This window comes from Mobula hypostoma, chromosome 2 (assembly GCF_963921235.1).
Source record: "Mobula hypostoma chromosome 2, sMobHyp1.1, whole genome shotgun sequence".
Classification (NCBI taxonomy): domain Eukaryota; kingdom Metazoa; phylum Chordata; class Chondrichthyes; order Myliobatiformes; family Myliobatidae; genus Mobula; species Mobula hypostoma.
The window spans coordinates 11,542,761-11,559,634 of record NC_086098.1 but is presented as its reverse complement, the minus strand read 5'-3'; the positions used below and the strand labels follow the sequence as shown (position 1 = coordinate 11,559,634).

At 43.1% G+C, this 16,874-nt stretch overlaps 1 protein-coding gene across 1 annotated transcript in view; it reads right to left on the bottom strand.

Annotated features, from left to right (window-relative positions):
* LOC134342969 (trafficking protein particle complex subunit 3-like) overlaps window positions 1-16,874 on the bottom strand; it is a 110,828-nt gene that overhangs the window by 31,380 nt on the left and 62,574 nt on the right. The gene's annotated exons all lie outside the window — the stretch shown is intronic.

Here is a 16,874-nt window from a genome sequence, read left to right as displayed (position 1 = left end):
CTGTAGGACTCACTACCACGGGAAGTGGTTGAGGTGAAGGGTTGAGATACAGAGAGAAACTAGGTAAGTGTGTGGGTGAAATGGAATAACAACAAAAACTGAGCAAAGGCAGATAGTGGCCACACATTTTACTTCCACTACCTATTCCCATTCCAGCATGGTCGTCTCTACTGTCATGATGAGTCCACACTCAGGTTGGAGGAGCAACACTTTCTACTGTCTGGGTAGCCTCCAACCTGATGACATGAACGTTGATTTCTCAAACTTCTGGTACTGACCCCCCACTCTTTCACCATTCCCCATCCCCATTTCCCTGTCACCTTATCTCCTTTCCAGCCCATCACCTCCCTCTGGTGCTCCTTCCTCTTTCTTTACAAATCTTTTTATTGTTATATTATACAGAAAAAATAACGGGTACATTGAAGTAACAACACTTACAATGTCTCAAAGACATTATCTTAAAGATTGAAAAAAAATTTGTGATAGCAAAAAAAACCTAAGCAGAAAAGTGAGGGGGTAAAAAAAACCCATTAGGTATACAACCCCGGAGTCATGCGTCATACAAAAAGCTTCTAAAAATAAACATCAAACTGCCAGCAAGAAAAGAAAATATATCCCCTTTTCTTTCTTCCATGGCTTCTGTCCTCTCCTATCAGATTCCCCCTTCTCCAGCCCCTGTATCTCTTTTACCAATCAACTTCCCAGCTACATATTTACTACACCCTCCACCCCCTCCCAGTTTCACCTATCCCTTTGTCATTCTTCCTCCCCTTTCCCCACCTTCATCTTTGATTCTCCAGTCCTGATGAAGGGTCTCGGCCAGAAACATTGACTGCATTCTTTTCCATAGATGCAGCCTGGCCTGCTGAGTTCCTCCAGCATTTTGTGTGTTGAATGTCATTCAGCAAAGCTTTGAAAGGTGGATAGATTTAGATTCAGGTTCAGAAGTATTTATCACGTACATCGAAACATGCACCGAAGGGTGTGCAGGTGTCACCACACATTCTGGTGCCAACAGAGCCCGTCCAAGATGCTGAGCAGAACAGCACAGAACACAGCAAAACGGAGCACAACAAGCAACAAAATGACAACAGCAGAGCAAGATCTGTTCCTCCTCCCACCCGCACACATACACGGACAGTCCCCCCCAGCTCCAGGGCAAGTCTCCATTCTCTGGTCCTCAACTTCCAGACTTGCGATTGACCTTTGGGTTTCGATTCTTGGTATTGACCCTGGTCTTGCTGATGAAGGGACCCCGAATTCCAGGCACAAAATCTGGGCTCACTGGCTCCCTGTGCCCCCTGCTCACATGGACATCCAATAGAATGGATAGGGCAAGTGTGTGTACCAATGGCGCCTCTTATTGCTGTAATTGTTAGTGAATTACAACACCTCTAGAACTATGAGGCTAAAGCAACTACTTACAAAGGTTTAGTTTGAGGAGAGGCCACTTCTGATCCTACCCCTCTCATATCACATCTCAAAATCCTTTCCAATCCTATCTTCCTCTGTACCTACCTCAGAAAAAAGAAATTCTCTTGGAAATCTTCTTAATCAGTTATTGTAATATTCCTGGAAATTCCATGAATGCCTTTCTCCAGGATTTCTGCCATCCTTTGCCAAAATACTGGCATTCTATTTCCGGCAAAACTCTTCAGGCAGCTTTTCAATTGCATCTGCTGCTTCAGGCATTTCCCTGTATCTGTTCCAGCAGTCCTTCTCGAGTATCTTCACCCCTCCCCAGAAATGAATAGTACTTTCCTTTTTCTTCACACTCTTTTTCTTAGAGTTCAACATCTGAAGTCCTTCAGAAAATTTTGAACTCTCCCACAGTGTTCAAGATGTGCTAAGTAAAGGGTTTTCTGTGACTGTAATGCAACATTATTCTCTTCGTTCTTCAGCCTTTGACATGGCTGATCATACCATCTGCCTTCTCCCTGACTGGATTCTTACCTGTGTGGTCACAGTCTGCTAATTTCCACCAATGCTTTGTTATTTATTTCATTCATTTAGAGTTACAGCACAGAATGTCCTTCTGAGCTGTGAGGCCCAGCAATCCACCAGTCTAACCCCAGCCTAATCACGGAACAACTTTCAGTGACTAATCAATTTACTGACTGGTACACCTTTGGACTGTGAGAGGAAACTGGAGCACCAGGAGGAAACACACGTGCACACCAGAAGGATGTACAAACTTTCTTGCAGAGGACACTGCAGTTGAACTCTGAACTCTGACAGTCCGAGCTGTAATAGCAACATGCTATCAGCTACGCTACAAGTGGTGTCTGATCCTGTCCCCAGCTTACCCACATGGACTGATGTTGCAGAGACTCACCCCTAGCTCTTTTCTCACTACACGTTGTCTCCATGGGTTACACGGTGTCTGTCTGTCACCTAATTTTGGATAATCTACAAATACTGTCAATTATTAGGTTGGGGAAACCAAGGCTTGTCCATAATGACCAATGCAAACCATGGATCTGTATCCTCCAATACCATCCTCAGCTGTCAGTGGCTGAAATTGACCATTTTCAACCTTAGCCTCCAATACAATATCAAACTCAACTATATTCTCACCATAGATATGAGACATTTTGCAGATGCTGGAAATCAAGAGCAACCCACACAAAATGCTGGAGGAACTCAGCAGGTCAGGCAGCATCTCTGGAAATGAATAAATATTTGACATTTTGGACCATGATTCTTCTTGAGGACTGTGAAGGAAGGGGGAAGACACCTGAATAAAAAGGTGGGGGTAGGAGTAGGAGGATAACTAGAAGGTGATAGGTGAAGCCAGGTGGTTGGGGAAGGTCAAGGGCTGGAGAAGAAGGAAGCTGATAAGAGGAGAGTGGACGATGGGAGAAAAGGAAGGAGGGGGGACCTGGGGGAAGTGATAGGCAGGTGAGAAGAGGTGAAAGGTCAGTATGGGTAATAGAGGAAGAAAGGAGGATGGTAGAGATTTTTTTTACTGGAAATTGATATTCATGTCATCAGGTTGGATGCTGCCCAAAATGTAACTACAACTGCAGCACATCCCCTACTGAATCAAACTTGCCATTAAATCTTCCTTTATATTTGGCAAAATTGACTTTGTTGAAAGATCTGAGGCCCAGATCCTAATCCCTGCCAAATTCTCTTCATCTATTTTTGCCTGTGTTGAGTACCAAAATTGGTTTTCAATTCTCCAGAACTTTAATATTAAAATTCCCCTCATCTTATTTCAATCTTCTCATGGGCTCTTTTCTGTTCTGTAACAATATCTGGTCTTTTTCACTGCATACCCACACACTCTGCAAACTCCCAGCCCTGAACACTGTTAATGATCATGTCATAGACCATAAAATCCTGCCCTCTGAAATTCACTTCCAAATCCCTCTGATTTTCCTGTTCCATTCCCCCATCATAGCCCTGCCTAAATTCACATCTTGGTTTAGCTCACTCTTATCTCAAGATTCCACAACTTAAGAACACACTTTCAAGACTACAATTCATCGTCTTGATATCTATCTATCTATCTATCTGTCTGTTTCTTTTATATTTGCACAGTCTGTCTATATTACACATTAGATCTTTGAGTGAAGCTTTTCATTAATTCTATTGTGTTCCTATGTATCTACTGTGTATGCCTGCAAGAAAATGAATATCAGGGTGGTATATGGTGACATGTATGTACTTTGATAATAAATTTACTTTGAATTTTGAATTTTCTGATCATCTCACAGTTCTGAAGTACTTTGGGATAATTTCCTACATTCTCTTGAGCAACACACACTCCAAATACTGGAGGAACTCAGCAAACCAGGCAGCATCTATGGAGGGGAATAAATAGTTGTCAATCTGCCTTTCTATTCCAGTCCTGATGAAGGATCTCAACCTGAAACATCGATAGTTCATTCATTTCCAAGAAAGTTGCCTGACTTGATGGGTTCTTCCAGCATTCTATGTACGTTGGTAGACATCTCCAATATCTGCAGTATCTCTTGTGTTTATGGTTCCCTGTGTACTCTTGTATTTTCCCTCTCTCAGTAAGGTTGTTACAGCTGAGGGTGGTAATGGGGATAAGCTCCCACTACCTATTAAATGCTGCCAGTGGTGTTCACCTCAAATAGCTTCTGACCACCTCATCCGGCTCCTGGCCTTTAGATGTGGTTTAGCTACTAAGGCCCACGGAGCCATTTCTACTGACAGGAGAAGGGGCAAAGGCAGGTAACCGGTGCCTTAAACCAGTTGCTTCAGGCAGATGGGGCTCATCAGCTGGGACACAACATCCATGGTCGATTCTGACCAATGGAGGCCTCAGTTAGAAAGACATGCATTGTGCATATCAGTCTCATGTTATCTCAAAACAATTCAATAAAGGACTGTTGAACTGTCAGGGTTGGAAGGTGAGAAACACATCAACCATTTTAAGACTATGCCATGAACAGTAATGTAATGAGCAATTTTATTAATGACCAGGACATTGGAAATAGCTCCCGATGCTATCACTGCTGTATCTGGTACTGAAGTGAGGCCTCCATTGGTCAGGGTCGATCATGGATATTGCGTCCTAGCTGTCTAGATAAGCAAACCAGGGCAGTACAATATGGAGAGCAACTTGTTGCCCAAGTAGCAATCCCCACCCCTCCATGCATCTGATGAACTCAAAGGAATGGCAGAGATGATACAGTTTGGCACCAGCCACATCACAGGAGTTGCCAGTCTGCATTGAACTCAACATAGTAACTCCAGCTCTGGAAATTTCTTTGAGGTTTACTCCGGAAGTCTTCCCAATGAGTGGGCACAGCTGGAAGGCAGCGGAGGTTTGAGATCGGAGTTTTCCTTCTCCTAGATGAACTGTCAACCATGGCTGATGATCCCCAACTGCCTAGACTCACTGGGTTTAAGGTGCCAGTAACTCACCTTTGCCCCTTCTCCTGTCAGTAGAAATGGTTCCACTGGGCTTAGTAGCTAAGCCACATGTGAAGGCCAGGCACTGGACTTGGTTGTCAGAGGCTATTTGAGTCACACACTATTGGGAGCATTTAAGAGGTAGTGGGAGTTTATCCCCATTAACACTCCCAAATATAACACTCCCAAATATATCATCCTTAAGGAACCATTTAGTATTGAAATGTCATTTAAAATAAACATTATTGATGGTGATACTGGAGTAGAAATATCAGCAATGTTAATGGATAAACATTTACCATAATTGAGTGATAAGACTGAATTAATAGCCCTACACATCCCTGAGGTACTATTTCCCTCACTGACCCCATGAGAAACAGAGGACTAGAAGTTGAACATTTGTCCTTTAAAATGCAGTCTATTTGCTATTTTAGTGGAGTTATTTCACAATTTAATGAGTAAACCATAAGACAAAGGAGCAGAAGTCGGCCATTCAGCCCATTGAGTCTGCTCTGCCATTTTATCTTGAGCTGATCCATTCTCCCATTTAGTCCCACTCCCCTGCCTTCTCACCATAACCTTTGATGCCCTGGCTACTCAGATGCCTATCAATCTCTGCCTTAAATACACCCAATGACTCGGCCTCCACTGCTGCCTGTGGCAACAAATTCCATAGATTCACCACCCTCTGGCTAAAAAATTTCTTCATCTGTTCTGAATGGGTGCCCTTCAATCCTTAAGTCATGCCCTCTTGTACTAGACTCCCCCATCATGGGAAACAACTTTGCCATATCCACTCTGTCCATGCTTTTGAACATTCCAAATGTTTCTGAGGTCTCCGCTCATTCTTCTAAACTCCAAGGAATACAGTCCAAGAGTGGACAAACATTCCTCATATGTTAACCCTCTCATTCCAGGAATCATTCTAGTTGTCATTAAAATGGCAGGAGGTAACTAGGCTGGTTCTAGGGTTGTGGAGTTGCAGTTCAAGTCTGCAAAGCCCCTAAAACATCCCACAGAGTCTCAAAAACACAGGAGAGTCTGTCTGTCTCTCTTGTCACAGGTAGATTGGGTCATTAAGAAAACATTTTTGGCACATTGGCCTTCATAGATCAAAGTTTTGAGTACAGGAGTTGGGATGTTAAGTTGAAGTTGAACAAGACACTGGTGAGGCCTAATTTAGAGTATTGTGTGCAGTTTTGGTCACCTACCTACAGGAATTGTCCTGGGTATGATTCTAAACTCCAACCGGTGATGAGGCTCTGATCGGGGACTTTCAGAGCTTTGGGGAAAGTGCAGTTACCCCTTAGTCATTCATTGCTCCCAGGGCCGCTCTGACCCGGAACGGTAGCACCAGCAAGAGTTCCTGTTCAGGATACGAGCGAAGGCCAATGGCAGATCCGGCAGGTTCAGTAACTGAACTTATGATGGAGAAGGCGGATGAGCTAGGGCCTCAAATGTCAACAGCTATAGCACAGGCGGATGAACATTTGGGAAGAGAAGTGGCGATTTCTTTAGTTCACTCAACAGTAGGTAATAGCAAACCACCGTTGCTATATACTAGGTTTCCTAGAATCTATTTGCTAAGAAAACCATGGTCAAACTCAGAAAATGTATCACACAATAGCGTCAAGAGGATCTTCAAGACAATTCTGAAGATGCTTCGCTCAGTAGGGTTGATTCTGGGCAGCAGGGGATCCCTGACCGTCATCAAGCTACTGCTCACAAAATTCAAGTAACACAAAAGAAAATTATTGCCACTTGGAACGTAAGAACCCTATACGAAGCAGGAAGATTGGACAATGTGATAAATGAAATGGAAAGACTGAAGATTAACATGGGAATAAATGAAGTTTGTTGGATAGGTGCTGGAACATGTCAGATTAGAAATAAAACACTAATTTATTCTTGTGGAACATCCCATACTAATGGAATAGGAATTCTTATGGATGAAAACATGGCAAAAAGTGTTTTAGGACATTGGGTAATATCAGAAAGAGTGCTCCTCGTTAGATTCAGAGGACAACCATTTGATTTGGCAATTATACAGGTATATGCACCAACAACAGATGGAACAAATGAGGATATAGATAAATTCTATGAAGAGCTTGAACAAGCAAAAAAGGGATGCAAACCTCAAGATATTGTTATTGTCATGGGAGATCTAAATGCCAAAGTAGGACAAGGTGCTGGTGGAAATACCATAGGAAAATTTGGACTAGGAGAAAGAAATGAGAGGTGAGAAATGGGTAGAATGGTGCAAGATGAATAATCTGGTCATTATGAATACCTACTTTAAAAACCATCCAAAACGCTTGTGGACCTGGAAAAGTCCAGGTGATAACACAAGAAATCAAATTGATGTTATTACTATAAACCAAAGATTTAGAAACTCAGTGACTCAATGCAAAACATATCCAGGTGCAGACTGTAATGAAAGCAAAACTTAAAAAAACTAAAACAAAAACCTGAACAATCCCTTGGTTACTTGCAATTAATTTAAAAAAAACTTAAGACAAAAATTTACAATTGAAGTAAGGAATAGATTTCAATGTCTAGAAATAGAATCTTTTGAAGATGATAGCAATCATGTAGAAATGAAATTTAACTCTCAAGGATGCCTTGGTAGAATCAGCAAAATCAGTGATTTCTTAAAAAAAAAAGAAAAAAGCACAAAGAATAAAATGGATGACAGATGAAATCAAAAATCTAATGGAAGAAAGGAGATGGAAGAAAGCAAATCCTATAGAATACAAGTCCTTAGATAAAAAAGTTAAAAGCTTATGTCAAAAAGCCAAAGAAGAATGGTTAAACCAGGAATGTGGGCAAATTGAAAGAATCCCTATTACTGATCCAAAAAGGTTACATCAACAGATCAAGAATATCACTGGTAAAAAGCTCTTCTGTTCTTCAGGTGGATGTTTGAAAGCAAAGGAAGGTACCATTATCATGGAAAAAGATGAGATTATGAACAGATGGACTGAGTATATCCAGGAATTGTTTGAAGATGACAGAGGTGAAAAACCAGAAATTTAAGAAAAACATTGAAGATCCAAGTATTTAAAAATCTGAAGTTTGTAATGCAATAAATAAGATGAAGAAAGGAAAAGCAGCAGGTCCTGATGAATTAGTAATAGAACAAATTATAGCCCTTGACGATTATGGGATTGATTAAATCAGTAAGTTTTTCAATGACATTTGAGGCTGGAATAATACCAGAAGAGATGAAAAAATCAGTATTTACCACTCTTCCTAAGAAACCTGGAGCAATAGAATGTGAATTACATAGGACCATAAGTTTAATGAGTCATATCACCAAGATACTTCTAAGAATTTTGATGACAAGAGCTAAAAGTAAGATACAAGCTTAAATAGGCAAAGAACAATGTGGTTTTGTGAAAGACAAAGGTACAAGAAATGCAATATTGATAAGGATAATGTCAGAACAAGCTATTCAAGTGCAAAAAGATTTGTTTGTTTTATCAACCACACAAAAGCATTTGATAAAGTGAAGCACAATAAGTTATTTGAAATATTACAGAAAACTCTAGATCTAGATTTGAAAGACCTCTGCCTAATTAGAAATCTGTCCTGGGAACAAACTGCTGCTATAAGAATAGATGGAGAAGTGAGTCAGTTTACGAAAATCAAGAGGTGTTAGACAAGGGTGTGTTTTCTCCCCGATTCATTTAATGTGTACAGTGAAACAATATTACAAAAAATTAGACATCTTGGGAATCAAAATTGGTGGTGAAAACATCTGCATATCTGAAATTATTGATGACACTGTTAATTGCAAGTACAGAGGAAGAGCTACAAAACTTAGATTGTTGAAGAAAGTGCAAAAATGGGTCTATCTATCAATTGCAAAAAGACAATATATGGTGATATCAAAAAAGAGGAGAATCCTATCTGCAGGCTGAGAATAAACGGGAAGATATAAAACAAGTACAGAACTTTTGCTACTTAGGAAGCTGGGTGACATCAGATGGCAGGTGCGACATGGACATCAAAAGAAGAATAGGGATGGCAAAAGACACCTTTACGAGAACCAAGAGTATACTGACCAATACTAAACTAGGCATGACAACCCACCTCAGAGTACTGAAATGTTACATTTATCCAGTTATGTTATATGGCTCAGAATGTTGGACAATATATAGTAACATGAGGAAACAAACTGAAGCAGTAGAGATGTGGTTTTTGAGGAGGATGCAAAAAATATCATGGACAAAACGAATGTCTAACGAGGATGTCATGAACAGAGCAAACACAGAGAAATAATGTATGAGATCATGAAAAGGCAACGTAACTTCATTGGACATATGATTAGGAAAGAGGAGTTAGAATGCATGGTAATTATGGGAAAGATTGAAGGGAAGAAAGCAAGAGGAAGACAAAGACAAATGATGGAGACAGCAGCCAGAGAACTGGAAATGAATACAATGAATTGATCCACTTGACCCGATACAGGAGTGTGTGGGCCATGGCAGTCAAAGCTCAAACTGGGCACAGTACATGATGATGATGATGATGATGATGACCTACAGGAAAGATGTAAATAAGATTGAAAGAGTGCAGGGAAAATTTACAAGGATGTTTCCAGGTCTGGAGGACCTGAGTTATAAGGAAAGATTGAATAGGTTAGGACTTCTTTCCTTGGAACATAGAAGATTGAGAGGAGATTTGATAGAGGTATACAAAATTGAGTGGTATAGATAGGGTTAATGCAAGCAGGCCTTTTCCACTGAGGTTGAGTGGGACTACAACCAGAGGTCATGGGTTAAGGGTGAAAGATGAGAAGGTTAAGGGGAATGAGGGGAAAATTCTTCACTCGGGATCATGAGAGTGTGGAACGAGCTTCCCAGTGCAAGTGGTACATATGAGCTCGGTCTCAATGTTTACGAGAAGTTTGGATTGGTGCATAGAAGGTAGGGGTATGGAGGGCTATGTTCCTGGAGCAAGTCGATTGGACTAAGCAGTTTAAGTGGGTGGGCATGGAATGGATGGACCAGAGGTCCTGTTTCTGTGCTGTACTTTTCCATGACTCTAAAATACTGGAGGAACTCAGTGGTCAGGCAGCCTCTATGGAGGAGAATATGACGTTGCAGGCTGAGAGCCTTCATCGGGACTGAAAAGGAAGGGGGCAGAAGGCAGAAAAAAGTGGGTCCCAGTATTGTTGCCAGGGCTGTTACATATTCATTTAGAATTCCCAGCAAATCTGAAGCCTCCTTCGAGACGCCCACAGTTGTTCAAACTTCAGTGTTCAATGTACATATATGTCACCATATACAATCCTACATTTTCTTGTAGGCAATCACAGTAAATACAAAGAAACAGAATAGAAACAATGAAAAACTGCACACAGCAAAGACAAACGACCAATGTGCAAAAGACAAAATTGTGCAAAAGACAAAGTTGTCCAAATACAAAAATATTACTGGCCTTCTCTACCTCTGATCCCCTGGTGTGAACTGGCTCACGGCCCTTTGGAGTTCCTCCTCCTGTGGTCAATAATCAGCTCTTTAGTTTGGCTGACATTGAGTGAGAGGTTGTTGTTGTGACACCACTCAGCCAGATTTTCAATCTCCCCCCATATGCTGATTCACCTTTTACTCGGCTAACAAGTGGTGTTGTCAGCAAGCTTAAATATGGCATTGAAACTGCACTTAGCCGCACAGTCATAAGTTTGTTAGATTGTTTGTCTTTCTTTGTTTGTTTATTTATTTATGGATTGCGTGAGATACAGCATAGAATAGACACATTGCCCAGCAATCCCCTGAGTTACTTCAAGCCTGATCATTAGATAATTTAGAATGACCAATTAACCTACCAACTAGTACATCTCTAGTACAGCTGTGGGAGGAAACCAGAGCACCCAGAGGAAACGCACATGGTCACGGGGAGAACGTAAAAACTCCTTACAGACAGCAGCAGAAACTGAACCCTGGTCACTGGTACTGTAAAGCTTTGTACTAACCGCTAAAGCGAGAAGAGTGGGGCCTAAGCACATAGGAACACAAGAAATAGGAGCAGGAGTAGGCCATCCGGCCCATCGAGCCTGCCCCGCCATTCAACAAGATCATGGCTGATCTGTCTGTAAACTCGGCTCCATCTACCTGCCTTTTCCCCATAGCCCTTAATTCCCCTACTATCTAAAAATCTATCTAACTGTATCTTAAATATATTTAGTGAAGAAGCCTCAACTACTTCCCTGGGCAGAGAATTCCCCAGATTCACCACTCTCTGGGGAAAACAGTTTCTCCTCGCCTCCATCCTAAATCTTCTCCCCTGAATCTTGAGGCAATGTCCCCTAGTTCTGGTCTCACCTAACAATGGAAACAACTTTCCTACTTCTATCTTATCTATCCCTTTCAAAATTTTGTATGTTTCTATATGATCCCCTCTCATTCTTCTGAATTCCAGAGAGTATAGTCCCAGGCGACTCGATCTCTCCTCATAGGTTAACCCCTTCATCTCTGTAATCAATCTGGTGAACCTCCTCTGCACTGCGTCCAAAGCCAGTATATTCTTCCTCAAGTATGGAGACCAGAACTGCACAGTACTCCAGGTGCAACCTCACCAGTACCCTGTATAGTTGCAGCATGACCTCCCTGCTCTTGAATTCAATCCCTCTAGCAATGAAGGCCAACATTCCATTTGCCTTAATAACCTGTTGTACCTGCAAGCCAACTTTTTGCAATTCATGCACAGCCACTCCCAAGTCCCTCTGCACAACAGCATGCTGCAATCTTTCACCATTTAAATAATAATCTGCTCTTCTATTCTTTCCAAAGTGAATGATCTCGCATTGTTGTATTCCATCTGCCAGACCTTGGCCCATTCACTTAACCTATCTATATTCCTCTGCAGATGCTCCACATCCTCTGTATAATTTGCTTTTCCACTCAGTTTAGTGTCAATCAGCAAATTTTGCTATGCTACACTGTCACCTCTTCCAATGTAAACGGTAAACAGCTGCGTGCCCAGCACCAGCCCCACTCACTACTGACTGCTGTTATGTACTCCGTAACTGGGTTGCCAAACAAGCAGAAATGGAACACTCGTTGAAGTCCGGATTACTAGGTACTAATAAAGTTTTATAAAGAACTAAGTAATACTGTACTCCAATCGTAAGGATATAAATGTAACCGTTTAGCAATGATAATACACCCCTATACACAGAACTAGGGTAATAGGAATCAACCAAGCTCTATTGCAGTCTAGGGATAAAATGATCAGTCTTACAGTGACACAGAGTTCTTTTCAGCTTAGTGCAGTATGCAGTAATCGCTGTTGTACCATTAGAGAGAGGGGGGATGTAATTTGGTTCAGGCGGACCTTTGACTTCTATCCCGCTGTGGTTACTGACTGTGACCCCTCCATTCTGGATACGATCATTCTTCCGTGGTGAACCCGGCACCTAGGCTGGGGCGGACACACACACTAGGTTCCCACCAATCGTACCTTTTCACCCTGTGAGCCTATGGTCAGTTCCCATGGACTGGACCTCCAAACTCCCACCACTTGTGGGGGCACACCACTCTTTCCAGGGTCTCATTGTCTCGTGGTGTGTCGTGCCTGAGCGAACCTGCTCTTTTTACCCCCCTGCTGGGGTATCACCTGTCCATCAAACTTCAAACAGTTCAGGTTCAAAGCAATCGGTCTGTCAATATTCTGAATTGTTTCTTTTCTGTTCATCCCTCTCTCCTCTCTTATTAGCATTTTGAATGTTTCTCCATTGTCTCTCATCTTTCATTAGCATCAATCGTCCGATAGCTTGGTTTGGCGTCACACCCCTACCCTTCAAAGGATTTTTACTGGGGTAAAAATCATGGGCATGAATGCACATTATTAGATATACACTAATATACAGGGTCATCAGCTATTCAGCTAATACAGAGAACTTTAAGTTTCAACACCTTGACACAGTCAGCAAGCATGTTGTCTGTTCCTTTTGTATGTTTTATTTTAATATCAAATTCCTGTAAGACCAGGCTCCAACTTAGTAACCTTTTGTTTTTATCCTTCATAGTGGCCAAAAACACTAATGGATTGTGATCAGTGTAAATTATCAGTGGTTTCCATGCTGGACAAATATAAACCTCTATGTTGTAATGCCAGTATGATGGCCAGTAACTCTTTCTCCACAGTGGAATAATTTCTCTGATGGACATTAAACTTAGAAAAATAAGCCACTGGGTGGTCAATCTCCTCTTTGTCTGTCTGCAACAGCACCACCCTGGCTGCTTCGTCACTAGCATCTGTTGCTAGGGAGAAGGGTTTTGAAAAGTCAGGCGCATTCAGCACAGGATGGTGACAAAGAATCGCCTTCAGACTCTCGAAGGCCTGTTGACAAAGGTCGTTCCACACAAACTTTGCCTCCTTTGGCAACAGCTTAGTAAGAGGGAGGGTAATATCCGCAAAATTTTTGCAAAACTTCCGATAGTACCCCACCATCCCCAAGAACCTTCTCGGGGCTCTCTTGTCTGTCGGGTTGGGGACTTCAGAGATAGCCCGCACCTTAGCCTGCACCGGTGCCAGCTGCCCCTGTCCGACCACAAATCCCAGATAAGTCACCTTCGTGCAGCCGAATTCACTTTTTGCGAGGTTCACTGCCAGGTTGGCTTCAGACAGCTGTTCAAACAGTTCGTCTACTGCCACAATATGCTCCTCCCATGTGTCACTCCAGACCACTAAATCATCAATATACGCTTCTGCGTTCCTTAGCCCTTTTATCACTGAATTAATCATCCTGCAGGGGTGTTGCTTATTAGGCTGACCTGATGTGACAACAACATTATGTACCATCCCTTTGCATTGCCTCAGGACATCTGGACATATGTCTGTGTGCTGGTTAATTAGCTTTACCAGCAGCTTGCTCTGTTCGGAGGTTAAGTGAGAGACCTTATCAGCAAAGTTGGCCAAAAAAATAGAGTTCTCCAATCTGGTCGGCATCATATTTATCTTTTCAAGATGGGTTTTCCTCTTATCAGGTGGCACCCCAGCCTCATTAATTTTTGTGATAACACTGACTAGGTCTGCTTTCTTATCGTGGTAAGCTGTTAACATATTAATAGGCTCTAACTGTGTCGGCTCATGTCTACAATACTCAATAATATTCTCCCTCATGCTCAGCCAGTAAAACTCTCTCGTAATTCTATTGACTGTCTTCCTGACCCCAAAATGTCCACCGAGGGGTATCTGGTGGGCCAGGTTAAAAATCTCATCCCCATAAATTTTTGGCACTACCACCTGGTGCACCACCCCCCATCCCTCATCTGCGAGCAAGGTACTTGGTCTCCATTTTCTCATTAGTACTCCCTCCTTCACATAATAGCCCACTGGCTCCCTTGTTAATTCTACTTCAGAGAGAGCTGCCTCCGCCAAAACCATCAGCTCCTTGTCTCGTTCCTGTGCCTGTACAAATTCCTTCCTTGCTAATGATAAGTCTAACTCAACTCCCTCACTTCCTTCCACTCCACTACGCTCCTCCTCACTTTCTAACCCCCCTTGGTACAAGGCTGGTTAAAATGGCTCAGCTAAATCTACATTCGCTTCGGCAGCCTTTCTCGACATGCGCTGGGTCACTGCGCAAACGGAATAAACCTGTGAGCCCATGGGTGGGGCCTCAATCCCGGCAGGCTTGCTTGTCAGCTTTACTGCTGAGCACACATCGCCGCCTGCAAGGTCATTACCGAGTAAGACCTCCACGTCTTCCATCGGTAATTCGGGCCTCACCCCTATCGTGACCGGTCCAGAGACCAAGTCGCTTTTTAGGTGTATCTGATGTAAAGGTACTGCTTCAGTCCCTTTCCCAATACTTTTTATCACACTGACCTCCCCAGTCTCGGTCTCTGAACTAAAGTCTAACACACTCCTTAAGATCAATGACTGACGAGCTCCAGTGTCTCTCCAGATCCGTACTGGAACTGGGTTTGACCTGTCCTTCACCGACACCAATCCAGCTGAAATAAACTTCTCGCGCCCTTCCTGAACTCTATCAGACCTCTCCTCCCCTAGCGGTTTGTTTGCCAGCTCAATACAGCCAGTTGGAGTCGTCGTTTTTCCTTTCCCCGTCTCCTTCTTTGGGGCAAAGCACCTGGACGCAAAGTGACCAGCTTTCCCACAATTATGGCATATGACCCCAGGAGACTTCCTACCAAACTGCTTCCTGTCTTTCTTATCCTTCTCACTAGTCCCCGGCTTACTTTCCGGCTTTTCTGGTGGACTCTCTCTGCCCTCTCGACTACCCTTCTGGTAGCTTTTACTCGGGATAAACTTCGTTTTGTGTGTTAATGTGTACTCATCCGCTAACTTAGCAGTTGTGGCTAAGGTTTCTGCCTCTTTCTCATCTAGATAGGGCCTCATACCTTCAGGGACACAACCTTTAAACTGCTCAATCAGTATTAGCTGTAGCAGTCTGTCATAATCCCCATTGACCCCTTTCGGGGTGCACCAACACTCAAAATACATCTGCATCTCACGGGCAAACTCTAAATACGTGCGGCCCCACTGTTTCCTCACATTCCAGAACCTCTGCCGGTATGCCTCCGGGTCCAACTCATAAACCCTGGGTATCGCCTCTTTCACCACAACATACCTCTGGGCATCTTCTGCGGACAATGCCGAGTAAGCTTGCTGGGCTTTCCCTTTAGGTACGCTCTGAAGCAAAACAGCCCACTTATCCCTCGGCCAGTCCTGACTTGCAGCGACTTTTTCAAAATGTAGGAAGTACTGATCAACATCGGCCTCCTCAAATGGGGGAACCAACCTAACCTCCTGGGTCGCCCTGAACCCTCCACCTTGGTTCGGCATGGGGCCCTGCGCTAGCCTCATCCTTAACTTCTCCAGCTCAAATTCCCTGTCCTTCTGCTTCTCTCTCTCTTCTCGTTCTAACTGCCTGTCTCTCTCTTCTCGTTCTAGCTGTTTTACCCGGAACTCGTGCTCGAGTCTCAATTTTTCCATCTGCAACTGTACTGCTTCTCTGCCAGGTTTGCCCATAGATACCACCTCCAGCTCCCCTTGGGGAAACACACCTTTAGATACATAATGCTCAATGATAGCTCTGTGCATCTCCACTCTCCTCATTGTCGACTTCCCCTTAAAAAGATTCAACCGTATGGCAACAGTCGCCAATTCTGATTTGCTGGCATCCTCTAATGCCGCCAAGGTTGGCGCCTTTAGAAATTCCTTAATCTCCATTTCTGCTGTTTGCCCTTTCTTTCAGGAATTTTAACCCAATCAATTTACCCAGTCCAAAATTTGGCGTGCAAAATCCTGGATGAGATCCCCACTTATGTTATGTACCCCATAACTGGGTTGCCAAACCAGCAAAAATGGAATGCTCGTTGGAGTCTGGATTACTAGGAACTAATAAAGTTTTATTAAAGACATAAGTAATATAGTACTCTAATTGTAAGGATATAAATGTAACAGGTTAGCAATGATAATACACACCTATACACAGAACTAGGGTAATAGGAATCAACCAAGCTCTATCGCAGTCTAGGGGTAAAATGATCAGTCTTACAGTGACGCAGAGTTCTTTTCAGCTTAGTGCAGTTCGCAGTAATCGCTGTTGTACTGTTGGAGAGAGGTGGGGGGGGGGAAGATGCAATTTGGTTCGGGCAGACCTTTGATGACTTCTATCCCGCTGTGGTCACCAACTGTGACCCCCTCCGTTCCGGATACGATCGTTCTTCCACGGTGAACCCGGCACCCAGGCTGGGGCGGACACATGCACACTAGGTTCCCACCGATCGTACCTTTTCACCCTGTGAGCCTATGGTCGATTCCCGCAAACCGGACATCCAAACTCTTTCCAGGCACACCGTTCTTTCCAGGGTCTTGTTGTCTTGTGTCGTGCCTTAGCGAACCTGCTCTTTTTATCCCCCCGCTGGGGTATCACCTGTCCATCAGACTTCAAACAGTTCAAGTTCAAAGCAATCAGTCTATCAATATTCTGAATTGTGTTTCTTTTC